The sequence below is a fragment of the Natator depressus genome, chromosome 2 (assembly GCF_965152275.1).
Source record: "Natator depressus isolate rNatDep1 chromosome 2, rNatDep2.hap1, whole genome shotgun sequence".
Lineage (NCBI taxonomy): Eukaryota > Metazoa > Chordata > Testudines > Cheloniidae > Natator > Natator depressus.
Window position 1 is genome coordinate 215,233,618 of NC_134235.1, and position 26,035 is coordinate 215,259,652.

Below are 26,035 nucleotides of genomic sequence, written 5' to 3' on the forward strand. Positions count from 1 at the left end.
CCCCACTACTCCAGCTCTCCGAGAACAGTAAGGGAAATCGACCGGAGAGCATCTCCAGTCGACTCAGCACCGTGAAGACACTGGGTAAGTTGACCTAAGCTATGTCGACTCCAGCTACGTTATTCACGTAGCTGGAGTAGTGTAACTTAGGTCGACTTACCCCCATAATGAATATAAGCCCATAAGAGTTTTCAGGGTCATGTGGAAGGTTCCTGTATTCACAGGGAAACCATCATGTCTCAGCCAGCTCCATCAAGGAAGTATAATGTATAAAATGTTCTGTGTTTGTCATTGTGCAATCATGTCAATAGTGGGCTCAAAAGAAAGTTGTGTGTACATACAGTCAATACAGTCAAATCATCAGTCAGATAAGACACAATGAGGTTTACAATAAATGTTAATGAGCTGCAATTTAGTTACTAATATTTTTATTAAAGGTAAACAGAATTTTTAATGATTCAAGTTACAGACATTTTATTTCACAAGCAGAGAAAGAGAGGTTGTCAGAAATACAAGATAAGAGAATGTAGCCAAGTTGCTAAAGAGAAAGTGGTGATAGCCCAACATAATCAAATGCCACCTACATATTAGCAATTAAATACAATATATTTTACTTGATTTGTTTCCACCGCGAACAAAACCGATAGAGTAAATTTAGTTTAATAGGACACAGCCAGGAATTCATATTTATCCCTGTCTTTTAAATTGGTTTTATTAATTTTCACCCAATGCTTTTCCTACAGGCATACGGTTTTCATTACAAATCTTTGCCAGAAGGCCACCATTGTTCTTAGAAGCTTTATAAGCCATTATTTACTATTTATTATGGAAAATGTGGGTAATAATTTGCAGCAGAATTTTTGTGCTATTGCGAGAATAGCTGTCACGCCTAAAGTAAGATACAGATAAATCTTAAAAATTCAGTTGCAATTTTCAGCATTGCTATCAAATCATCCCAAAGAGTCAGTACTGACACAGTAAGACTGCAGCAGAAATGATAGTTTTACTAATTATTTACTTTACTGTGAATTCAACATACCACAGTATGTGAAATCTTTCTTTGAAAAAAAAAACCTATAAGCAATCAAACCCATGGTAGAGGATTTGAGAAGCAGGGTTCTAACGTGGAACGACCTGTAGCAAGAATGGAGATGGTAAAGGAGACGGGAAGAGTGCACCCCTATAATGAAGTGTATTAGTTATAGTAGACAGGAATACAGACAAACTACATTTGCCATGGATCGAGGAAAACTAATGTTTTAGCTTCCATTCTGGCTGCACTTTCTCTGTGCTCCTTGGGCATTCTGGAGGGACACTTCTGTAGCTCATCAAATGCAAGCTATTACAGCACGTATGTGGTCTATTAATCATTGTATTGTTTTTAGCTTAGAAACACCATGTTAATTATGTTCAAGTTATGCATATAATCATTTAACAGCTTGTTTCCACAGCCTGAAATTCATAAGAATGTTTTTACTGTTTGGTTATTGTCTAGAGGAGGCATGGTTTCACCTCTCATCACTTGAAATGACAACAAAGTGCTTCTAAACACATTAGAAAATAAGCACTACAACCATCTGTAAATCCTGGGAGGAAAAACAGCAGCTCATAATGGCTTTTTGTGGAAGATGACATGCTTGAAGAGGAGAATAATAATTCAGGAGTTATTGAATAACTTATTGCTATTGTGTTTGCAGCACTTAATGTATATTAAAGAGCAAAATTTTTACTTGCAGGCCCATGTAGCAAACCTTGACTCCTATATTCTGCTCTCATTCTATGAACAGCTCTTCCACTGACATCCCTGGCAGGCCTGTGCAAGTAGGGAGAGCAGAGTGCCATTGTATGAAGCTGACAGCAAAGTTTGGTCTGATTGATGTTCTCTGGTATGGGAGCCAAAAGGCTATGCTGCACTCCTGTTTGTACCCAGATGTAACTATGTGATCAATGAGATGGACAGGGTTGATCTTATTAAGAATGGTATAGCATCGTTAATACAGAAGATCTACGATGCAGTCTGACCCAGAGACAAGTTTGTCATTTAAGGACAGGTTGTTCCCTGCCACTGCACAGACATCTAAACGGGACTTTAGAACATTTTCTCTTCCTTTCCCACCGCTGCACATTGCCTTGTGTATAAATGCATTGCCTATTCTCCCTCCAGTGTAGGGACTGCGCCTATCTAAAACCACACAGGCACTAGCTACCAAAGGGGCCTGGAGAAGGCAAGGGGAAGGCAGTACCATGACCCTGATCCCCTACCCTCACCCCCATACAGTCAGGGAGGACCAGGCTGTAGGCTCTTAAGGCAGGAAGCAGGGGAAGAGGAAGCAGTTCTACCTTCACACACCTGAGAGGTCCTGAGGCACAGCTAATGTTTGACATTGTATTATTTTAGAAATAGCATGTGACCCTGAATTAACAGTGTGAACACACAGAGAAGGGGGCATGGTCAAGATTACACATCCAACTTGTGGTGTTTTCTGCCTTTTAAATGCTTAACTATGTAACTCAATGGTGTCGTATTGTAGCTGTTTCATATGGAATTTCTAAGGGGTTTTTTTTAAAGGAAAAAGAATAAATGGGTTTGGAGAGGAAGGTGGAAGCCTGTACAGCAGGAGTACATATAGAATGAAGGAACTGCACACCACCACTTCAAAGCTCTATGCTGCAAAAAAGTATGTACCCGTGTTCTATAATCTGAAATTATTTTGCTAGAGACCACTCAAATCAGGGGTGGGCAAACTTTTTGGCCCGAGGGCCACATCTGGGAATAGAAATTGTATGGCGGGCCATGAATACTCACAAAATTGGGGTTGCATGTGGGAGGGGGTGAGGGCTGTGGTTGGGGGTGCAGGCTCTAGGGTGGGGCCAGAAATGAGGATTTCAAAGTGCAGGAGGGGGCTCCAGGCTGGGGCAGGGGAGTGGAGTAGGGGGGGTGAGGGCTCCCACTGGGGGTGTGGGCTCTGGGGTGGGGCTGGGGATTAGGAGCTTGGGACGTAGGAGGGTGCTCAGGGCTGGGACTGAGGGGTTCAGTGAGTGGGAGGGAGATCAGGGCTGGGGCAGGGGGTTGGGGCATGGGGAGAGGCTCAGGGGTGCAGGCTCCAGGTGGCTTACCTCAAGCGGCTCCCGGAAGCAGCGGCATGTCCCTTTCCCAGCTCCTATGTGGAGGAGTGGCCAGGTGGCTCTGCACGCTGCCCTGTCCGCAGGCACCACCGTGCAGCTCCTGTTGGCTGTTGTTCCCAGCCAATTGGATCTGCAGGGGTGGCGCTTGGCGTGGGAGCAGCATGCAGAGTAGAGCCCCCTAGCTGTCACTATGCATAGGAGCCAGAGGTGGGCCATGTTGCTGCTTCTGGGAGCCACATGGAACAGCCCCCAACCCTACACCTTGGCTGGAGAGCCGGAGCAGGGCAAGCCCGAGACCCTGCTCCCCAGCTGGAGCGCTGGAGAAGGGCCATGCCACTGCTCCTGGGAGCAACATGGAGCGGCCCCCGACCCTGCACCTTGGCTGGAGAGCCGGAGCAGGGCAAGCTCCATATCCCACTCCCCAGCGGGAGCTTGACAGCCAGCTTAAAACCCATGGCTGTGGTTTGCCCACCCCTGACTCAAATACTGTCCAAGTGCATTGGGAGGCCTTCGGGAAGGAGCCCCTCTCCTATATGACAGAGGGTATCTCGACACTGCAATGTTAGCCAAGGGTTAGCAGGATTTGAGTCAGTTGACCCATGTTAGGGATCCCTGGGCTTGAGTGGCTACATTGTATTTTAACCCTATGTTAACACTTTTCTAACCCATGTTCAAACCTAGGGCTCTGGCATCCACACTGCAGTGTGCAGACCTGAGTCAAAATAACCATATCCCAGGGTTAGTGCAATTGCAGTGTAGACACAAGGGGGTTGTCCTTGAACCCAGGCTCTAGCACGGGCTTATATTGCAATGTAGACATACCTTTAGAGAGGCAGGATGTTCCAGTGGTTACGGCAGTAACCTAGGTTCAATTTCCTGTTCTTCCACAGACTGCGTGTGACACCATGGGCAGTCACTTAGTCTCTCTGTCTGAGGGAATGTCTACACTACAAAATTAGGTTGATTTTATAGAAGTTGATCTTCAGCAACCAATTTTATACAGTCGATTGTGCGTGTCCCCACTAAGCGCATTAGATCAGCAGAGTACGTCCTCAATACCGTGGCTAGCATTGACTCACGGCGTGGTGCAGTGTGGGTAGCTATCCCAAGTCCCTGCTGCCCATTGGAAGTCTGGGTTAAGCTCCCAATGCCTGATGGGGCAAAAACATTGTTGCGGGTGGTTTTGGGTACATGTCATTAGTCTCCCCTCCCTACCTCCCTCCCTCTCTCTCTCCTTGAAATGGCAAACAATCGTTTCACACCTTTTTTCCTGGGTTATCCATGCAGATGCCGTAGCACGGCAAGCATGGAGCCCGCTCAGCTGCACACTGCTTTTGTGAGCATTGTAAACACCTCATGCATTATCCTGCAGTATGTGCAGAGCCTAGCTAAGACCCGCCAGCAAATCCACCCCCTTTGGTGAATGTACTTCCCTGTAAGCCAATGCCCCCTTCCCCACTTCGACCACAGCTGGCACAGGAAATAAAGTCCCTATTGTTTTGAATCCATTCATTCTTTATTTATTAAAAAAAACTTGAGATCACTGACAACGCTGACTAGTAAAAGGTAGCCCAGGTAGGGTGGGGGAGGTGAGAAGGACAAGGCCACATTTCTTATTGTAGCCACACTACAAATGAAAGCTGTTTGAATGACAGCCTTCTGTTGCTTGGGTCATCCCCTGGAGTTGACTGGCTGGGTGCCCGGAGCCTCCCCACCTGCGTCCTTGGGCATCTGGGTAAGGAGGATATGGAACTTGGCAAGGAGTGCAGGTGGTTACACAATGGCTGCAGCAGGGTTCTGAACTCTAGTTGCCTTTCCTGCAGCTCCACCAGACGCCTCATCATGTCTGTTTGCTCCCCCATTAGCCTCAGCATCGCCTCCTGTGTGTTCTGATCACGCTCACTGTATGCTTTCCTGGCCTCTGCCACCGAATGCCTCCATGCATTCAGCTGTGCCCTATCATTGCGGGAGGACTGCATGATCTCGGAAAACATGTCATCGCAAGTGCGGTTTCTTCGCCTTCTGATCTGCAATAACCTCAGGGACAGAGTTGATACGGGGAGCACAGAAACATTTGCAGCTGCAGGGAAAAAAAAGGGAGAGTAGAATTTAGGAAGATACATTTCTGAGAACAAAAGGGAGACTCTTTCACAGTGAATCAAGCAATTCACAGCAGACAGCACATGTGTTTTAGGTGCAAGGTTGCATTTTGCCTTTTATATTGAGTGCTTGCCAGCCATGTGACACATCTCACATGGCTGGGCAACAGAATTCGGTTTCCAGGCAGCCATGGTAAGCCAAAGGGTACATGGGGTTGGCTTCTTCTGCATTCATAACATGTGGGAAAGGTTTCAAACTTCAGCGCCCTCCTTTCCCATAGCAACCAATGCTGGTTGGGTTTGCCATTTAGAAGGAGGGGCTGTGGTTTTGAGGAGGATGTGCAGCACCACCTCCCCCCCCCCCCCCCCCCGCTCCACGTAGCTATTCTCCGCAATGAACAGCCCAGCATGACTGGGGTCTAAAATCACCAAATAGAGGGCATTACTATTCCCTTACAAAAATTCCCCTATTTCAACCAGGTGACCATGAATGATATCACTCTCCTGAGGCTGACACAGAAAGATAAAGACTGAACGTTGCATGAATGCGACCAAAACCCAGGACCATTTGCTGCCATGCTTTGTGCTGCAATGATTCCAGATTACTTGCTACTGGCTTGGCATGGTAAAGTGTCCTACCGTGGAAGACGAAATAAGGCAGACCTTCCCAGAAACCTTCTGCAAAGGCTTTCAGAGTACCTCCAGGAGAGCTTCGTGGAGATGTCCCTGGAGGATTCCTGCGCCATCCCCAGACACGTTAACAGACTTTTCCAATAGGTGTACTGGCCGCGAATGCATCCCAATTGTTGAGGGCAAATCAAATATTAAACACAATTGCTTTTAACCCCTGTAGTGTTGTTACAAATGTGTACTCACCAAAGGTGCCTTCCCCACCTTAATCCAGGAACAATATGCCCTGGGAGGGTATTGGCTCCAGGGTGATGAAAAAGTCCTGGCTGCCGGGGAGAATGGATTCTCCAGTTGCCTGCTGCGCATTCTCCTCCTCCTCCTCATCCACAAAATGCTCCTCCATGTTGTGTGAGGCTGCCACCTTGCAGGTGTCCACGGTCAGTGGTGGGGTAGTGGTAGGGTCCCCCCACCCCAGAATAGCATGCAGCTGATCATAGAAGTGGCATGTCTGGGGCTCTGACCCAGAGCGACCGTTTGCCTCCTTTGTCTTTTGGTAGGCTTGCCTGAGCTCCTTAATTTTCACACGGCACTGCTGTGTCCCCCTGGTGTAGCCTCTGTCCACCATGCCCTGTGCAATTTTGGCATATATATCAGCATTTCTTCTGCTGGATCGGAGTTCTGCCTGCACAGATTCTTCTCCCCATTCAGCAGTCACATCCAGTGTCTTCCGTTCGCTCCATGCTGGAGCTCGTTTGCGATTCTGATACTGCATGGTCACCTCTTCTGCTGAGCTCACCACGCTGACCAAACAGGAAATGAAATCAAAAAGTTCCCAGGGCTTTTCCTGTGTACTTGGCTAGTGCATCAGAGTTGAAAGTGCTGTCCAGAGCAGTCACATTAGAGCACTCTGGGATAGTTCCCAGAGGCCAATACCATCAAATTTCACAGCGCTGCATCTACAATACCCCAAATTCGACCCAGGAAGATCAATTTTCGTGCTACTCCCCTCATCAGGGAGGAGTACAGCAGTCGATTTTAAGAGCCCTTTAGGTCGATGGAATGGGGTTGGTTGTATAGATGCATTCCTTATAAAATTGACCTAACGTGGCTACATTTGACCTAACCTCATAGTGTAGACCAGGCCTCAGTTCCCCCTCTGTAAAATGGGGATAACAACATATCCCCACCTCACAAGGTTGTTGGGAGGATAAATACATCAGGGACTGTGATGTCAAGGTTCCTTCCCCACTCTGAACGCTAGGGTACAGATGTGGGGACCTGCATGAAAACCTCCTAAGCTTATCTTTACCAGCTTAGGTTAAAACTTCCCCAAGGTACAAAATATTCCACCCTTTGTCCTTGGATTGGCCGCTACCACCACCAAACAAATACTGGTTACTGGGGAAGAGCTGTTTGGAAACATCTTTCCCCCCAAAATACTTCCCAAAACCTTGCACCCCACTTCCTGGACAAGGTTTGGTAAAAAGCCTCACCAATTTGCATAGGTGACCACAGACCCAAACCCTTGGATCTGAGAACAATGACAAAGCATTCAGTTTTCTTACAAGAAGACTTTTAATAGAAATAGGAGTAAATAGAAGTAAAGAAATCCCCTCTGTAAAATCAGGATGGTAGATACCTTACAGGGTAATTAGATTCAAAACATAGAGAATCCCTCTAGGCAAAACCTTAAGTTACAAAAAAGATACACAGACATAAACAGTTATTCTATTCAGCACAATTCTTTTCTCAGCCATTTAAAGAAATCATAATCTAACACATACCTAGCTAGATTACTTACTAAAAGTTCTAAGACTCCATTCCTGGTCTATCCCCGGCAAAAGCAGCATACAGACAGACAGAGACCCTTTGTTTCTCTCCCTCCTCCCAGCTTTTGAAAGTATCTTGTCTCCTCATTGGTCATTTTGGTCAGGTGCCAGCGAGGTTACCTTTAGCTTCTTAACCCTTTACAGGTGAGAGGAGTTTTCCTCTGGCCAGGAGGGATTTTAAAGGGGTTTACCCTTCCCTTTATATTTATGACACCCCACCTCACAAGGTTGTTGGGAGGATAAATACATCAGGGACTGTGAGGTGGACAGTCATTGGAGCCATATATATAAATACCTCAGATAGAAGGCTTAAGAACTATGAGACTATTAAGGGGCATCAGTCCAAACTTCTTGTCTGCATACCTTTTAAAGTGTAAGCAGGCCTCCCAAACCCCTTTGCACCTTAGCAGGTCTGTAGGAACTGATTCCAAGTTTTTTGCAGAAAACCGTGCCTCAACCCACTTTCAATATACTTGTCCACATTCAGCTAATCTGGTTATGAACACATGCAACGTGCAGCCTCTCTTATCTGCGCGTTTTCTTGCCAAAACTTCCAGAAGTGGCCACAGATTTTGCATGCCCAGCTTGTGACATCTTGGGGCTGATTTTCAAAAGCAATGTGCACACACAGCTCCTATCAGACTTCAAACTGTATTGTGGGTGCTCAGTTTTCTGAAAAGCAGGCCCCAGTTGGGCACCCAAAATCCATGGCCATGTTTGAAAAAATGTAGGCCTACAAGCTTCGTGAAAAAAATGCAGTATGTACCATGCATGTCACGAGTATCAAATGTGTTTTTTGCTGCAACACTAAAAAGTGTTTTTCAGTAGGATCTATTGGCACGCCCGCTTTTAAACTCCAGCCACTTTGCATCTAAAGCCATTTTTAAAAAAATTAACAAGATTCAGAAAGAGAAATAATATTTTATTCACTTTTCTCATACTCAAAAGCAGAACAATTTTATCTCAGACTAACAAACCAACCAACCAAAAAACATATTTCAACAAGACCAAGCCTGAAAAATTTAAGCCCCAAAGGTGAACATTCTAGAAAGTTATGAGCGAATGAAACCCAGAGTTTAAAATGTAAAATCTTACCCAATCTGACCTGTAGCAGTTAATAGTGCTCTTGCTGTAATAACATTGAATCATTGGCTCTTGAGAATAGGAATGCCACTACACAATCAAACTGTTACCTATTAATATGCTGGTAGAATCCATGCTGTAGCATGAATCATTTAGATAGTTTAACTTGCTTCAAAGCAATCCTCTCTCCTTCAGTTTCCAAAACACCCTCCTCCTTCCCTTGTACTACCTAGCACATTCCCTCTGATCTGGGAGGATGTCATCTACCTGTCTATAAATGGAGTTATACTAGCCCGGGGGGGGGGGGGATTACAGACTGTGACCAACCTTAGCCTTGTACTCATTGACTATATAAAGCATTTGTGAAGTTGTATCCATCAGACTATTTCCTGATATACTTTATTAACACTCGCAAGCAAACAAGACATTGTTTTCTTAAGCAGAATCACCCTGGTTACTATACAATATATCACATCAGGCTGTAATTTTGTAGCTTGCATCTGCTTGCTTTGTGCAGCTTTTAGTAAATGGATCTGGATTCCATACTTAACTAAAGATGAAGGCATGCTGCTTTACTAAATTCTATTCAAGATAAAACAAAATACCAATGTCCAGTTAATCAAAAAGGTACGAGCAAGAAGAAATGTGGGCTGTGTTTAGTGATGAATTGATGACTTATAAATATGTAATTGATTTTATTCTGATCTTTTCAGCCTTCCTAGGCTTCTGCCCTGAGAGCACATAGCATCATAAGCCTTGAAAAGGAAAAAAAGAACTCATGTGCATATGGTAATTGGTAGAGATGCTCAATATTTTATGAAGTACAAGTGGCTGAAAGCTTTGAAAACATGAGCATACGTTAACATAGACACATGGAATACTTTCCTGACTGGCAATATTTTCCTCAGAGTATGTGCAAAGGGGGAGGGAAGAAGAGAGCGAAGACTCAGACTCCATGTTCAGTAATGGCTCAGTCTTACAAGGGGCTGCACGTCTTCGGCTTCAGGTGAAGTGGATGATGCTCAATAACTTTAATGGCCAGGCTTTAATACAGCAGTCACTTTCTCATCATCCCTTGGATAAAACTGAGACTGAATCTTCTGCCTTTTATAACTGGCCACCCCGAGAGTTTCAAGGGGTGAGGGAAGGTTATTTTTAGAAAATAGCTAAGAAGCAATAGATTTGCTGGAGGTCCTGGTGATGTCAAGGAACTATGACGTGATTGGAATAACAGAGACTTGGTGGGATAACTCACATGACTGGAGTACAGTCATGGATGGTTATAAACTGTTCAGGAAGGACAGGCAGGGCAGAAAAGGTGGGGGAGTAGCACTGTATGTAAGGGAGCAGTATGACTGCTCAGAGCTCCGGTACGAAACTGTGGTAAAACCTGAGTGTCTCTGGATTAAGTTTAGAAGTGTGTGCAACAAGAGTGATGTAGTGGTGGGAGTCTGCTATAGACCACCGGACCAGGGGGATGAGGTGGATGAGGCTTTCTTCCGGCAACTCACGGAAGCTACTAGATCGCATGCCCTGATTCTCATGGGTGACTTTAATTTTCCTGATATCTGCTGGGAGAGCAATACAGCGGTGCATAGACAATCCAGGAAGTTTTTGGAAAGCGTAGGGGACAATTTCCTGGCGCAAGTGCTAGGGGAGCCAACTAGGGGGGGCGCTTTTCTTGACCTGCTGCTCACAAACCGGGTAGAATTAGTGGGGGAAGCAAAAGTGGATGGGAATCTGGGAGGCAGTGACCATGAGTTGGTTGAGTTCAGGATCCTGACGCAGGGAAGAAAGGTAAGCAGCAGGATACGGACCCTGGACTTCAGGAAAGCAGACTTCGACTCCCTCAGGGAACAGATGGCCAGGATCCCCTGGGGGACTAACATGAAGGGGAAGGGAGTCCAGGAGAGCTGGCTGTATTTCAAGGAATCCCTGTTGAGGTTACAGGGACAAACCATCCCGATGAGTCGAAAGAATAGTAAACATGGCAAGCGACCAGCTTGGCTTAATGGTGAAATCCTAGCGGATCTTAAACATAAAAAAGAAGCTTACAAGAAGTGGAAGGTTGGACATATGACCAGGGAAGAGTATAAAAATATTGCTCGGGCATGTAGGAAAGATATAAGGAGGGCCAAATCGCACCTGGAGCTGCAGCTAGCAAGAGATGTCAAGAGTAACAAGAAGGGTTTCTTCAGGTATGTTGGCAACAAGAAGAAAGCCAAGGAAAGTGTGGGCCCCTTACTGAATGAGGGAGGCAACCTAGTGACAGAGGATGTGGAAAAAGCTAATGTACTCAATGCTTTTTTTGCCTCTGTTTTCACTAACAAGGTCAGCTCCCAGACTGCTGCGCTGGGCATCACAGAATGGGGAAGAGATGGCCAGCCCTCTGTGGAGATAGAGGTGGTTAGGGACTATTTAGAAAAGCTGGACGTGCACAAGTCCATGGGGCCGGACGAGTTACATCCGAGAGTGCTGAAGGAATTGGCGGCTGTGATTGCAGAGCCCTTGGCCATTATCTTTGAAAACTCGTGGCGAACGGGGGAAGTCCCGGATGACTGGAAAAAGGCTAATGTAGTGCCAATCTTTAAAAAAGGGAAGAAGGAGGATCCTGGGAACTACAGGCCAGTCAGCCTCACCTCAGTCCCTGGAAAAATCATGGAGCAGGTCCTCAAAGAATCAATCTTGAAGCACTTACATGAGAGGAAAGTGATCAGGAACAGTCAGCATGGATTCACCAAGGGAAGGTCATGCCTGACTAATCTAATCGCCTTTTATGATGAGATTACTGGTTCTGTGGATGAAGGGAAAGCAGTGGATGTATTGTTTCTTGACTTTAGCAAAGCTTTTGACACGGTCTCCCACAGTATTCTTGTCAGCAAGTTAAGGAAGTATGGGCTAGATGAATGCACTATAAGGTGGGTAGAAAGCTGGCTAGATTGTCGGGCTCAACGGGTAGTGATCAATGGCTCCATGTCTAGTTGGCAGCCGGTGTCAAGTGGAGTGCCCCAGGGGTCGGTCCTGGGGCCGGTTTTGTTCAATATCTTCATAAATGATCTGGAGGATGGTGTGGATTGCACTCTCAGCAAATTTGCAGATGATACTAAACTGGGAGGAGTGGTAGATACGCTGGAGGGGAGGGATAGGATACAGAAGGACCTAGACAAATTGGAGGATTGGGCCAAAAGAAATCTGATGAGGTTCAATAAGGATAAGTGCAGGGTCCTGCACTTAGGATGGAAGAATCCAATGCACCGCTACAGACTAGGGACCGAATGGCTAGGCAGCAGTTCTGCGGAAAAGGACCTAGGGGTGACAGTGGACGAGAAGCTGGATATGAGTCAACAGTGTGCCCTTGTTGCCAAGAAGGCCAATGGCATTTTGGGATGTATAAGTAGGGGCATAGCCAGCAGATCGAGGGATGTGATCGTTCCCCTCTATTCGACACTGGTGAGGCCTCATCTGGAGTACTGTGTCCAGTTTTGGGCCCCACACTACAAGAAGGATGTGGATAAATTGGAGAGAGTCCAGCGAAGGGCAACAAAAATGATTAGGGGTCTAGAGCACATGACTTATGAAGAGAGGCTGAGGGAGCTGGGATTGTTTAGTCTGCAGAAGAGAAGAATGAGGGGGGATTTGATAGCTGCTTTCAACTACCTGAAAGGGGGTTCCAAAGAGGATGGCTCTAGACTGTTCTCAATGGTAGCAGATGACAGAACGAGGAGTAATGGTCTCAAGTTGCAATGGGGGAGGTTTAGATTGGATATTAGGAAAAACTTTTTCACTAAGAGGGTGGTGAAACACTGGAATGCGTTACCTAGGGAGGTGGTAGAATCTCCTTCCTTAGAGGTTTTTAAGGTCAGGCTTGACAAAGCCCTGGCTGGGATGATTTAACTGGGAATTGGTCCTGCTTCGAGCAGGGGGTTGGACTAGATGACCTTCTGGGGTCCCTTCCAACCCTGATATTCTATGATTCTATGATTCTATGATTTTTCTCCCATTTTCTAGTTGGGGAAACTCAAACACCAAGTCTAACATAGCAAGAACTGAAGCTAACGGACAGTAAATTCAAGTAGGAAACCAACTACTTTACATTATACCTTCTTACAGCTCCGTGGCACATAAGTTATATACATTCAGATTCCTTTACACTCACATTCAGAGCATGGTATAAAGAGGTCTAGGGGTGTCAGACCATATGTGTGGGAATCTAATTTACACCAGTTTAGACATCAGCTTTGAATTTGACCCAATGCATAACCCGAATTTGAACAAAAACAACGAGGAGTCCGGTGGCACCTTAAAGACTAACAGATTTATTTGGGCATAAGCTTTCATGGGTAAACTTCTTGCAAGCTGATCCATACTTTCAAGGGATTATGTGGCCATCAGAGTCGTTTTGTGAGATGCCCTTTGAAGTAAGGGGTTGGGGTGGGCTATGCATAGGCAGAAAGATCCAGCTGCACAGTTCAGCTTGCATGAGCACAGCTTAAATTTGTATCCACTACAGAAGTTAGAATATATCAGAATAAACTTGTATCTGTGTGACTCTCTTTTGCCAGGTTGTCAAGACCTCAAAGTGTGCATCTTGCCTGTTTCATCTTAACACTTCATTACACAAAACTATACATAGTAAAACCCATTCAAATCATGTATTAAGAGCATACTCAAAAATAATCATGGGCCAAAAGAAGAGCCTTTGTGTAGGGGCTTTCCACTGGGGATCGGGGAACAGAATTCTCTACTCCATAGTCTTTGGAAACCAAAGATCGTTATTCTGTGGATGCTACTGCTGTCTCATATGGCATTAGCATTCAGGGGCCTTGTTTCTGTGTGGGTTGGAACTATTACAAGAACAGCCTCTTCCCATGGGATCTCAGTATCGCTGCTTTCAGCTGAAGCCAGAAACAAAGTGTAAAAGGTTAATGGATCTTAAATACAGAGTGAATCTCAAACACAGTTTCGTTCAGATTTAGTTTAGATTTTAGAAGAAGGGTTGGGTTAGATTTATTTTTACTGGAACTGATTTGCCTATTTATAATGCAATATGTTTTGAACCAGTTATTTATTACTTAAGATTCCCTTGCCCTATGAGACATATTAATAACAAGAGCATAAAGCCATACTGGGTCAGACTAATGGTCCATCTAGCCAGTGTCCTTTATCTTATTGATCTGCCTCACCCACTGCTTCTCTGCTAGTGGTGTCCATTTGTCCACTTTTACAGCATCTCCATTACAGCATCATGATCCATTTCTACCATGATACCTAAGAGAAAGGTCTATGATATAAACACTTGGTAGTAGAATTAGAAAAGACCAGTAAATTAAGGAATTGCTATTGCAAAACCTGCTTTACTTGGTCAGTGCACATTTCTCCAAGGCCCAGTCCTGCACCACTGAAATCAGTGAGAGCTTTTCCATAGACTTCAGTAGGAGTAGAATTGGTCCTTAGTGCTGTGTATTGGCTAAGAAAGCCAGGTCCCGTCAGTTCTTAATCACAGCTTTCTTTCTTTGGCTAAGGGTACCTAGCTTTTTTATCCTTACCTCTACTGGCCTTTTAAAAATACTACTTAGATTTGCCAATATGGGAGGAAAAAGCATGTGGAATCTGGCACAGTAGTGGCATTATGACTATTGTAGATGCATGTTTGTATAGCTGTAGCAGAGGTTTGCCACTTAACATATATATTTAAAAAACTTTATCAAACAACTCTTCCTCTGTGGTTCAAAAAGGGAAATCAGACCAAACCAGAAAAGCAGATTGTCAAAGCAATTGGGGTAACTGGGAGATTTCTTAACATGAAAACAGCTGCATCTTTCTTGTTGCAAGCTGTTCTGGAGGCAAAATAAGGAAACCCAAAAGTGGTTGGGAAAGCCCTTCTAACAGAGTGAAATGAATGGTGTGAGATACTGTGATACTAAACACATTTGTTACTGTGAGACTCAAAATGCCACAATGACTCTGTTCAGGGTTTACTTAATATTCTGTGCATGTCATGTCTGGATACCTTTTAAGTCTGATATACACACTGTACTGTCGGAAGAACACCATGAAGATCTAAACCAGCTGACACTGGACTAGAACAAATATTTTATGATTTGGATCATTAGATTACTTTTACAACAGTGACTACTTCTTAGGGCTGGTCTACACTACGAAGTTAGGTCAGCTTAACTAAATCACTCAGGCCTGTGAGAAATTTTGCATCCAGAGCGGTGTAATTAAGCTGGCCTAAGCCCTGAGCCCTAAGCCTAAGCTGGCCTAAGCCTAAGCCCACTATAATTCTTCCGTTGACCTAGCTACTGCCTCTTGGAAAGGTGGATTTACTACAGCAACAGAAGAACGTCTTCTGTGCTGCTGTAGCATTTCTAGTGTAGACATACCTTAAATCATTGTGATCTAGGGTGACCAGACAGCAAGTGTGAAAAATTGGACAGGGGGTGGGGGATAATAAGAAAAAGCCCCCAAAATCGGGACTGTCCCTATAAAATCGGGTCATCTGGTCAACCTATGGTGATCAATCACATTTCTCTGCCCCATGGTCACCAGTCCTTCACCATGCAATTCCCCATGTATTCCATTCCATCTATCTGATCTATCCAGGGTTATGCCCTGGTACCCGTTACTGTGGTATCCGAGAGCCTACCAAAGAATAAACAACTGGCAAGCAACATATGCCAGCAGTCTAATTTACTTTCTGTTTCCTGGGAGTCAGTCAGGGCAATAGTCACAGATTTTAAAGCTAGAAGGGGCCATTATGATATAGTTGTACCTCCTGCACTACAAACACCACAGAATTAGTTTCTTTATTCCCTTCTTTTCTCATCAAACTTATATTCCAAACTTACATAATAAAATTGTTTTCATTCTAGTAGTGCCTAGAGGCAACTGAGATTAGAGTCGCCTGGTACTAGGTGCATCCATACATAGCCCTACCCCAAAGATTTACAGTCTCACTAGACAGACAAAGAGTGGGAAGAAAGGATGATTATTACTATTCCCATTTGATAGGTGGGTAAACGAGGCACAGAGATATTAGCAGATTTGCCAACAGTCACACAAAACTGTGGTAGAGCCAGGAAATGATCTGAAATCTCCCAGTTTGATGCCTTAACTACAAGACCAGTGCATCTGCAGCAGCTCTCATGTAATTCTGCAGCTTCTCTTTTCATCAGAATGATGCTCACACGCTATTGTCCTGAAAAAAACATCTGTTCCAGATCTCAAGCTCAGTAATGAGCAACTGAACAGGGAGTGTTTAAATTACAAGAACATACAATTCAGAAGCAAACTCGTAATTAGCTTTGTATCTCTTAAATTTACAATGCTGCACTAATAAGGAAAATGTTCAGTTGTTAATCAGAGGGTTAACTTTATGCGTCTATTACAGCCTGAAAATCACATATATTATATATTCATCTATCACTTATTTGTTCTAACATGTTAGCCTAAAGGTGTTTTATTTCCACCAACTCCCATGCTCCTTGCAGCTATTGTTTGACTTAGTATATTATAGCAATCAATCAATATCTGATTAAATATCTGAAGCTCGTTCGTTATTTTCAAGTCAGATTGAAATATTGTAGCCATAGTAGAAAAACAATATTTTCACTTGCTCGGTGGGGGAAAAGGTCCTGAGAGCTGCTACTTGTTGATAAATTTATTTTATATGAATGGAAGATTTATGTTTCTGCTTTCTCACTTAGGAAAGAACAAAGACTTAACCAGCAAATTGTGTGGCTAGGTTATTACTTTCAGCTGAACCTACTGTGTATTTTAAATATTGACTTGGCGAAAAAAACTAATTTTTGCATCCTATGTAAACACTGAATGTACTAGCCATTAATTTCGAACTAGTGATTTCACTGTGATTACTCCCAATTTACACTGGTGCAACTGAGAGGAGAATCAGACCCATGTGATATCCTTGCAAATTCAAGCCCTTTACATAGGGCCTCTCAGCTACCACATTACAGGATCACTGATTGCATTAATTGAAGATGTATTAAATGCTTACAGACTTTTGCACCACTGTTATTAAAAGAATGAGGAACAAATGAAACATGTTAACTGCTATCATCTAAAATTCCTTAACCTGGGCCAGCTGCTTGGCTGGTGTAAATAGACGTAGCTCCACAGAAGTCAATGGAGCTCTGGTGACTTACACCATCTGAGAAGCTGTCCCATTACCTGTAGTGCATACTAATCCTGCAGTCTTTTCTCCATAGTGATTGGTGCCTTATAAATGTCAAGATCGAAAGAAAGAAAGTCCCAGTTCCACTTCTAGGAGTCCAACGCCTCCTTTTGTCAGTGCTTGTGTGGCATCACCCTAGCTCTCAAAAGTCACTTGAAAATACTTCCAGGAGTAATTTGAGAATTTTCTGAGAATCCCTTTGCAGTGCATTAGTGCTCCACATGGCAATTCTGTACTAAATCAAACCATTGTGTCTGACAAGTGCCTTTTTAATTTGTGAGGGAACTATTCCAGCTGGGACAAAGGACCCTCAGATCCAAAAGCTCCTCCACTTGGACTAAAATGATCACTAGTACTCTAGCTGCCTTTAGTCCTATTTGACTCCGCTAAGTATTATTTCAGCAACATTAATTCCTTCCCTATTTAGCGTAAGAACCTCAAGTGACTTTAACAGAAACCTATCTAGCAGTGATAGTGCAGCACCAGTGGCCAATTCCAGACTTCTGGTACCTAGAGAGCGCAAAACCATCCAAGCATAAATCATCCAGCAGAAATCAATGCATGTTCAGTTCATCACATGGCAAATCTAAGTAGAGCAGTGGTATTTCAGTACAAAAGAAGTCCAAGGTGTCCCTGTACAGCATTTTCTGTACTTTGAATTTCAGTAAATAAGCACAGCTGCACTTCAGTGGGTTCAGGACTTTACTACAGCCTACTACAAGTATATTCAAATCAGTCTGAAGTCAGTCCTAGGAATTTTTTCTGCAGCACTGATGCCTGTGCAGTGCAAAAGGAGCCCTTCCCCTTCTCTGTCCCACTGTTACACAAAATTGTGTGTCTCTTTGGAAAGCTCCCCCAGGACCTCATTGCAGAAAGGGCATCTTGCGTTTACTATTCACCATTGTTAAATGGTGACTGCTCTGTGTGACTCTTGTGAAAGGACTGCTCTTCTCCAACTGCCCCAAAGAGGCACAGGAGGGGCAAAGAGAAGGTGGAGACAGTCTCATCGTATCCCTCCCTCAGCTATGCTCCACAGAACAAGATTGGTGGGGAGGGCGAGTGGGCTGCACCCCATCAAAGTGCACTGGTGGACACACTCCACTCTATGTGCTGAGGAACTCTGGGAGGAATTCTGCAGAATGGTTTCTGGTGCTCCCCTGTTGCAGAGTGGCTATATGCTGCCCCCATGCTGCCCTAAATACCATGATCTAGCTCAATCTCAGTACTGTATAAGAGCTAGACATTAACTATTACTATGTAATATGATGTTACATGTATCCATATTAAAACAGCTTGACAAATCCCTAAAATAATCCTCATGACTCCCCTGGTTAGTAGGAAACTAATATCCCCAGTTTACAGTTTAGGAAACGAAAGCCTAGCCGTTGTCTTTGTTTTCCCAATGGGCTATAGGAACCTAGGCTCTTTTGGAAATTTGAACCAAATTGATTGCAGCTTGTAACTCCACAGTGAATCAGTGACATAGCCAGGATCAAATCTCTGGTGTCCCTCATGCCCTCGTTCCATGTTTATTTTTCTAAGCCACAGTGCCATTAACTCTATAATACATATATCGCTCTTCAGCAGTCCTCTTGGGCAGTGAGAGGAAGAAGAAGGAGAGATGAAAAACTGGCTAGCACATCTCATTTCTCCAGTTGGTTGTAATGCAAAGACAGCCATCTTGAAAGTCAGTGTGTTTCTGAGAAAGTGCAGCACTTAATCAAGTACTTTGGGTGGAAATTTAGAGTGCAAGGCTCTTGCCAAGTTGCATAAATTAATTGTATTTCCTTGAATAAGCTATTATGACACTTTCTTGGCATGCATACACATTTTGCTTTTCCTCTTTCTAGTGTTTGGGAACCTTTTAAAAGGAATCACCCCTTTAACTCCCAAAGGACAATGAGAAGGAAGCATTGGCTCCCAGGTTGATTTTGATGCTTCTATGCTATCTGTGCCGGAAGAAATTTAGTGGGTGGACTTCTAAATTTGGGGACCAAGCAGATTAAAAAAAATGAGAAGAGTATCAAATCTATTAAGTAAATGTAATGACACCAAGTGGCCATACAAAGGACAAATGAACTTTCCAGTATCAGAGATACTGGTAGAATTTTAACCCTTACAGGCTGCCTTAATGTATTTGTCTAAATGTGAACATTACAAAGCAGAGTAAGATAGTTGTGATTAATTCATCTGTGTGTGATGTGATATCAGGGAAGCAAAAGATACATATTTTTAAGGCTGTTTTTAAAAGAAATCAGGAAAACTTTTCGTTATAATCTGGAAAATTTTCAAGCATCCCTATTTATTTTTTTCCTATTTATAAAATGTATTTCTCTAACAGACTCTAAGGTCATTCAAGAATATAGAGATTTTATTAAACTCCAGGACCTCCCCCCCCAGCCTTACCTCTGTCCAGCTCTGGCAAGAACTTAAATACAAAAGCTGAGCCTTTCTCTGTGCCCTGATGGACTGATGGTGAGAGTAGGGGGGCAGAAATCAAGTTCCAGACTTCAAGGTCTTTCACCCTGAGACAGATTTTTATTTTACACTAATGTAAATCAGGAAGAACTCCACTGAAGTTAATGTGCACCAGGAATAGATGCCATGTGATGTGTTTCTCAATGTGGAAGTTAAGCAGCCAGGTAGAACTACAGGGCCAGATTTGCTACTCTGCCTCTCAGCCCCTTCTACATTTGGTCCTAGTTTGTTCCTGTGATGGTAGCTGTCCAGGAGAGTGGTCCTTACATTGTCCTCTTTATCACGGTATCTAGGCGCCTCACAAGCTTTAATGGATTTATTCTCAAACACTTCTGTGAGAAGAGGAACTGAGGATCGGAAAGTTTAATTGACTTGCCCAAGATCACACAGGAAGAAGAGCAGGGAATTGAATCTGCATCTCCCTAGTCCCAAACTAGCAATTCACCCATTGGGCCATCCTTCCTCTCTGTTTACAATACCTGTACACTGCCCTTGAACTAGGACAATTCCCTTTATGGCCCTCTCACCCTGCTGGAGTGGCATTAAGTGCCCTCAGGGTGCCAAAATCTGGTTTATAGTGCCCATATGTGTCCAGTATACATATTGACTGCAGGGTTTCTTGTATCTTTCCCTGAAGCAACTGGCCACTGCTAATAATAAGATACTGCACTACATGGACCACTGGTCTGATCCAGTATGGCTATTCCTGTTTCTTATGAAATATCCTGAATAAAGAGGGTCTCTGATCTCAGTCTCCTCTTTTTCAAGGGACAGACCAATGTCATTTAAATCTGGAGAGTTAAAGGAGTCTCACTGTTGCAGCAGTGTACGTCTATATTTCTTATACAGAGTTCTGTATTTCTTTAGTCAGCACTTGATCATGGAGTGTTGAATTATTTTGGAAAGTTTAAAAAATACATATGTAAAACAGCTTCAAAATTAATAGAAAAATCTCTCCCATTTTCTCTAATTAATTTTCTCACATATGCATGAGAAGTATTCTAAATAGCTGTAAATGTGTGCAGTTTGAATTTATGCCCTACGGGATTACTAAGGGATGTTAAATATCTACCAAGCTGCCAACTTGCTGAAAGTTTAATCCATACAATGAAATGAATCTTTCTAAAAGGTTGATTAACATAAAATCTACAAGTTTAATTATGTTTTACACTTACTGTTTACAAAATTAGACACAAATACAGACTTAGTGGAAGCAATAAAAGATTCTAAAAGTTCCCTGCATAATAAGAATTTGTAAAATGCACAGTAATTTGATTTCTATTTCATATTAAAAAAAAGAAGGGGTAGGAAAAGACAAGTGTTATATTCTAACAAAACATGGTGCTGATACTGCAGGGGAATAGTCCTATTGAGTGTAATGGGATTACTCACGTGAATAAAGTTATTCACGTGTGCAAGCATTGGAAGGATCAAGCCTTATAACAGTAAATTTCACCAGACTGTAGCAGTCTCTTATGTGGGTCTATGTGGGAATAAAAGAAGATGAAATCTAATTTGGGTCCCCTGCAAACCACATTCTCAATCCCTGCTCTTTCATGTCTCCAAATCAGGCTGAAAGTCACAATCATCATTCTTCACAGTAATGTAGCAAAGGTGCAAATTATTAAAGTTACAGTGTCAAAAGATGCATCCCTCCACAAAGAATATACCTCAGCTTGTGTTTCTGTGGCATGGCACATATCTGAAATAAAAATATCAACTTTGGGAAAAAATAGCCACTCTTTTCTTCTCTACTTGTATCTTACTGGGAGGTTATCGGAGAAGAGAGTTGCTGTCTGAGTGAAAGATTCTTGCTAATTTTTGTGTTGCTAGGATGTGTGTGTGTTTTTTTCTCCCTAGTTCTACAGTATAGTGTAGGGAGTCTATCTTACTGGGATACACTGCATTTATTATCAAGTACCTAGATTTTAATTAATCATCTAGACAGACCTTAGCCTTGAGCTGATCCCACAGTCCAGTCAAAGCAAGGACTGAGCAAGGATTCAGAGTCGATGAGTCATGTTTTTGCTGATGTCTGGAGTGGATGGTAGGGGTTGCAGTGCAGTAGTAGGTGAGGGGAGAGCTATGAGTCATCCTGGTCGTGAATAGAAGACTAAGGCAGAATACCTCAGATTTTGCTGAGTGAGGAAGAATATGATGCTTTATAGGCCTGTTATACCTACTATTAAACGGTGCAACATGAGTGTCTCTCAGACCTATATCAAATGCTAGGAGGAGTGCAAGAGGCATGGAGTCTTGGCCATGTTCCCAGTCTGTCTTGGGGATCTCTCTTTGGGGTTATATAATAACCCTAAGAGATTACCTTTTTCCTTGTGTTCAGGAAGTGCTAATGTGAGCATTCTGCCTGGATCTGACATGGGTGTGTTGAGCTGCGGGAAAGATGTACCCCCTGTAGAGTCCTTGTGCAGATAAGGCAGAACTTATCCCTATGAGTCTGAATGACACCTATTAGCTAGATAGTGAACAATTACAACAATTTATTGTAAGTCCAGGGTTTAGGTACCTACGTACTTCTATGGATTCCCTCCCTCAGATCGCATAGTGATGGCTGTACGCTACCCTGAATATAACAGACTGCTCACCCATCTGACTGGAGAGTGACTCGCAAATCTCTTAGATCTGGATACTGTAACAAGCCACTTGCCTGAGGCCTGGTCTACACTGCACGGGAAGGGCGAGCTAAGTCGGTCTAAGTTGCGCAACTTCAGCTATGAAAATAGCGTAGCTGAAGTCTACATACTTAGAGCTATTTACTGCGGTGTCTTCACTGCGGTAGGTCGACTGCTGATGCTCCCCTGTTGACTCCGTGAATGCTTCTCTCTCCGGTGGAGTACCAGAGTCGACAGGAGAGCTCTCGGCAGTTGATTTATCGTGTCTTCACTAGAATCTAATATGAGTGTTTCTAGTACAGCGTGTAAACCCCTGCCTAAGCATGCCCTTGATGTGCTGAACACTAATGTGTAACTAGCAGACACTCCCCCGTGTGTTAAAACATTGGAAGTGTTAGCAAAGTTGCTGCTTTTGTTTGTTTTTAATTATTTGTTAGTCCCAACTATATATACAAAATGTGGGTCTAAATTAACTGTTACCACTTGAGAAAGATCATGGAATCATTGTGGATAGTTCTCTGAAAACATCCGCTCAATGAGCAGCGGGAGTCAAAAACGCAAATACTGTTAGAAGCCATTACAAAAAGGATAAATAATAAGACAGAAAATATCATGATACCGTTATATAAATCCTTGGTATTCCCACTTTGAATACGGTGTGCAGTTCTAGTTGCCCCATCTCAAAAAAGATATATTAGAATTGGAAAAAGTATAGAGGGGACAACAAAAATGATTAGGGGTATGGAACAACTTTCATATGAGGAGAAATTAAGAAGACTGGAACTGTTCATCTTGGAAAAGAGATAACTGGGGGAGGGAGGGGATATGATAGAGGTCCATAAAACCATGAATGGTGTGAAGAAAGTGAATAAGGAAGTGTTATTTACCCCTTCACATAACACAAGAACCCTGGGTCACCTAATGAAATTAATGGGCAGCAGGTTTAAAACAAACATATGGAAGTATTTCTTCACACTACACACAGTCAACCTATAGAAATCATTGCCGGGGATGTAGAGAAGGCCAAAATTATAACTGGGTTTAAAAAAAGAGTTAGATAAGTTCATGGAGGATAGGTCCATCAATGGCTATTAGACAAGATGGTCAGGGACGCATCTCCATACTCTGAGTGTCCCTAAACCTCTGACTGCTAGAAGCTGGGACTGGACGATGGGATAGATCACTTGATAAATTGCCCTGTTCTGTTCACTCCCTCTGAAGCATCTGGCTTTGGCCATTGTCAAAGACAGCATACTGGGCTAGATGAACCACTGGTATGACCCAGAATGGTCATTCTCATGTTCTTTTACAGTGCACAGTGGATAATCAGAGAATAATTTGTAAGATGTTACATTATGCAAGTGAGCTCAAAGCCATGGTCAATCAAGAGCAGCTGATATTTTCATTAAGTGCATGCAGGAGTGTTCATTTGCTTTTCAAGTTTTTATCTTTAGTTGAATTTGATTTTTCCATTTATTTTGTGTTTTCTTGAAATCTTTGGAATGTCACAGGGGAAGAAAGATCTGATGCTCCTTCCAAAGAAATGCAATACAGACCTGTTCATGTTTTATAGTGCATTAAGTAGAAGTGGTTGAAAAATAGAATTTCCATTTGAAATTTGTTTTCTTTCTGAATTGGAACAAAAAGATAAAATTTTCTGTGGGATAGAAATTAGGAAAATATTCAATTTGGGACCATCAAAATGTTTCCTTTCAATAATGTCAAAACAATATAATTGAAAATATTAAATAATATACTATGTATGAGTTTTTAAAAATATAATATAATACAAAAATCAAAACATAATAATCAAAATGAATTGTTTTACCTTATTGAATCAAAACATTGCCACATTCTTTTTCATTTCAATGAAGTCACAATGATTAATGTGGACCTTTTTCCACCCCAAATTTTGTCAAAATCAACATGTTCCTGCAAAAGATTTTGATTTTAATTAAACAGCATTTTCCAATGGAAAGATGTTCTGCCTAAATTTTTTTAACCAGATTTACTGTTATATTTCATTTGCAAAAGTATTAAATTAAAGTAATAATTATTAATAAAATACCTAAGGTACAAAGGAAATTATATGTATACTTGGATTTATCTGTGTAGGATGAATCCTGATACATACCTATTTACTCATAGACTTTAAGGTTATAAGAGACCATCATGATCATATAGTCCAGGGGTCGGCAACCTTTCAGAAGTGGTGGGCCGAGTCTTCATTTATTCACTCTAATTTAAGGTTTCACGTGCCAGTAATACATGTTAACATTTTTAGAAGGTCTCTTTCTAGAAGTCTATAATATATAACTAAACTATTGTTGTATGTTAAGTAAATAAGGTTTTTAAAATGTTTAAGAACCCCATTTAAAATTAAATTAAAATGCAGAGCCCCCCTGGACTGGTGGCCAGGACCCAGGCAGTGTGAGTGCCACTGAAAATCAGCTCGTGTGCCACCTTTGGCACGCGTGCCATAGGTTGCCTACCCCTGATCTAGTCTGACCTCGTGCACATTACAGGCTACAGAACCTCACCCACCCACTCCTCTAATAGACCCATAACCTCTGGATGAGTTACTGACATCCTCAAATCTTGATGTAAAGACTTCAAGTTACCGAGACACCACCATTTACTCTCGGTCTCACCAGTAAGTGACCCAGTACCCACGCCGAAGAGGAAGGCAAAGCCCCACCAGGGTCCCTGTCAATCTGACCTGGGGGGAAATTCCTTCCTGACCCCAAATATGGCAATCAGTTACACCCTGACCATATGTGGGCAAGACCTACCAGCCAAACACCTGGGAAAGAATTCTCTGTAATAACTCAGAGCCCTTCCCATCTCTGGCCATTGGAGATATTTGCTAATGCAGTTGTCATCTGTCGTTGTAGGCAGACTCATCATACCATCCCCTCCACAAACTTTTCAAGTTTAGTCTTAAAACAAGTTAGGCTGTGTCTACACTGCCACTTTCAGGGCTAAAACTTTTGTCGTTCAAGGGTGTGAAAAAAGTGACAAAAGTTTTGAGCACTGAAAAGCACCAGCATAGACAGCGCTTTATCGCTGAGAGCCACACTCCCAGCAGTAAAGCTACCACTGCTCATTTGGGGTGTTGTTTTTTTTATCGCTGGGAGAGCTCTACACTGCCCACATCACAGCGCTGCCACGACAGTGCTGTAACTTGGGTAGTGTAGACATACCCTTAGGTTTTTTGCCTCCACTACTCCCCTTGGAAGGCCATTCTAGAGCTTCACTCCTCTGATGGTTAGAAACCTCTCTCTAAATTCAAACCTAAACTTGTTGATGGCCAATTTATATTCATTTGTTCTTCTGTCAGCACTGGTGCTTAATTTAAATAACTCCTCTCCGTCCCTGGTGTTTATCCCTCTGATGTAGTTATAGCGAGCAATGGTATCTCCCCTCAGCCTTTTGTTAGGCTTTTGTTAGGCTAAACAAGCCAAGCTCCTTAAATCTCCTCTTGTAGGTAGGTTCTCCATTCCTCTGATCATTCTGGTAGCCCTTCTCTGCACATATTCCAGTGTGAGTTAATTTTTCTTAAGAGGGGAGACCAGAGTTGCATGCAGTATTCCAGATAAGGTCTCACCTGTGTATATTATCTGAGATGTAAGAAGAAATGAGCTTGCATTACCATATTTAGCATCTTTAATAAACAACATTTTCAGTGGCATGGATGGCAAAATCATTAGAACAGTGGGAAGCCGTAGGATCAGTAGAGTCATAACAAGGTCTTCCCTCATATCTGCTGTCAACACTCACATTCTTGTCTGTATGTAAGTGCCAAGAAAAAGTCTGGATTCTAACACTATGACGTGTCAACCCACTGGTGTGTGCATGTAAAATTATAAAACACCTGTTTCTGTGACATGCAGTATTCAATTAACATTTCAGGACTGCCAGAGATCTAATCAATTAGAGTGCGCATGAGGAATCACAGATGCA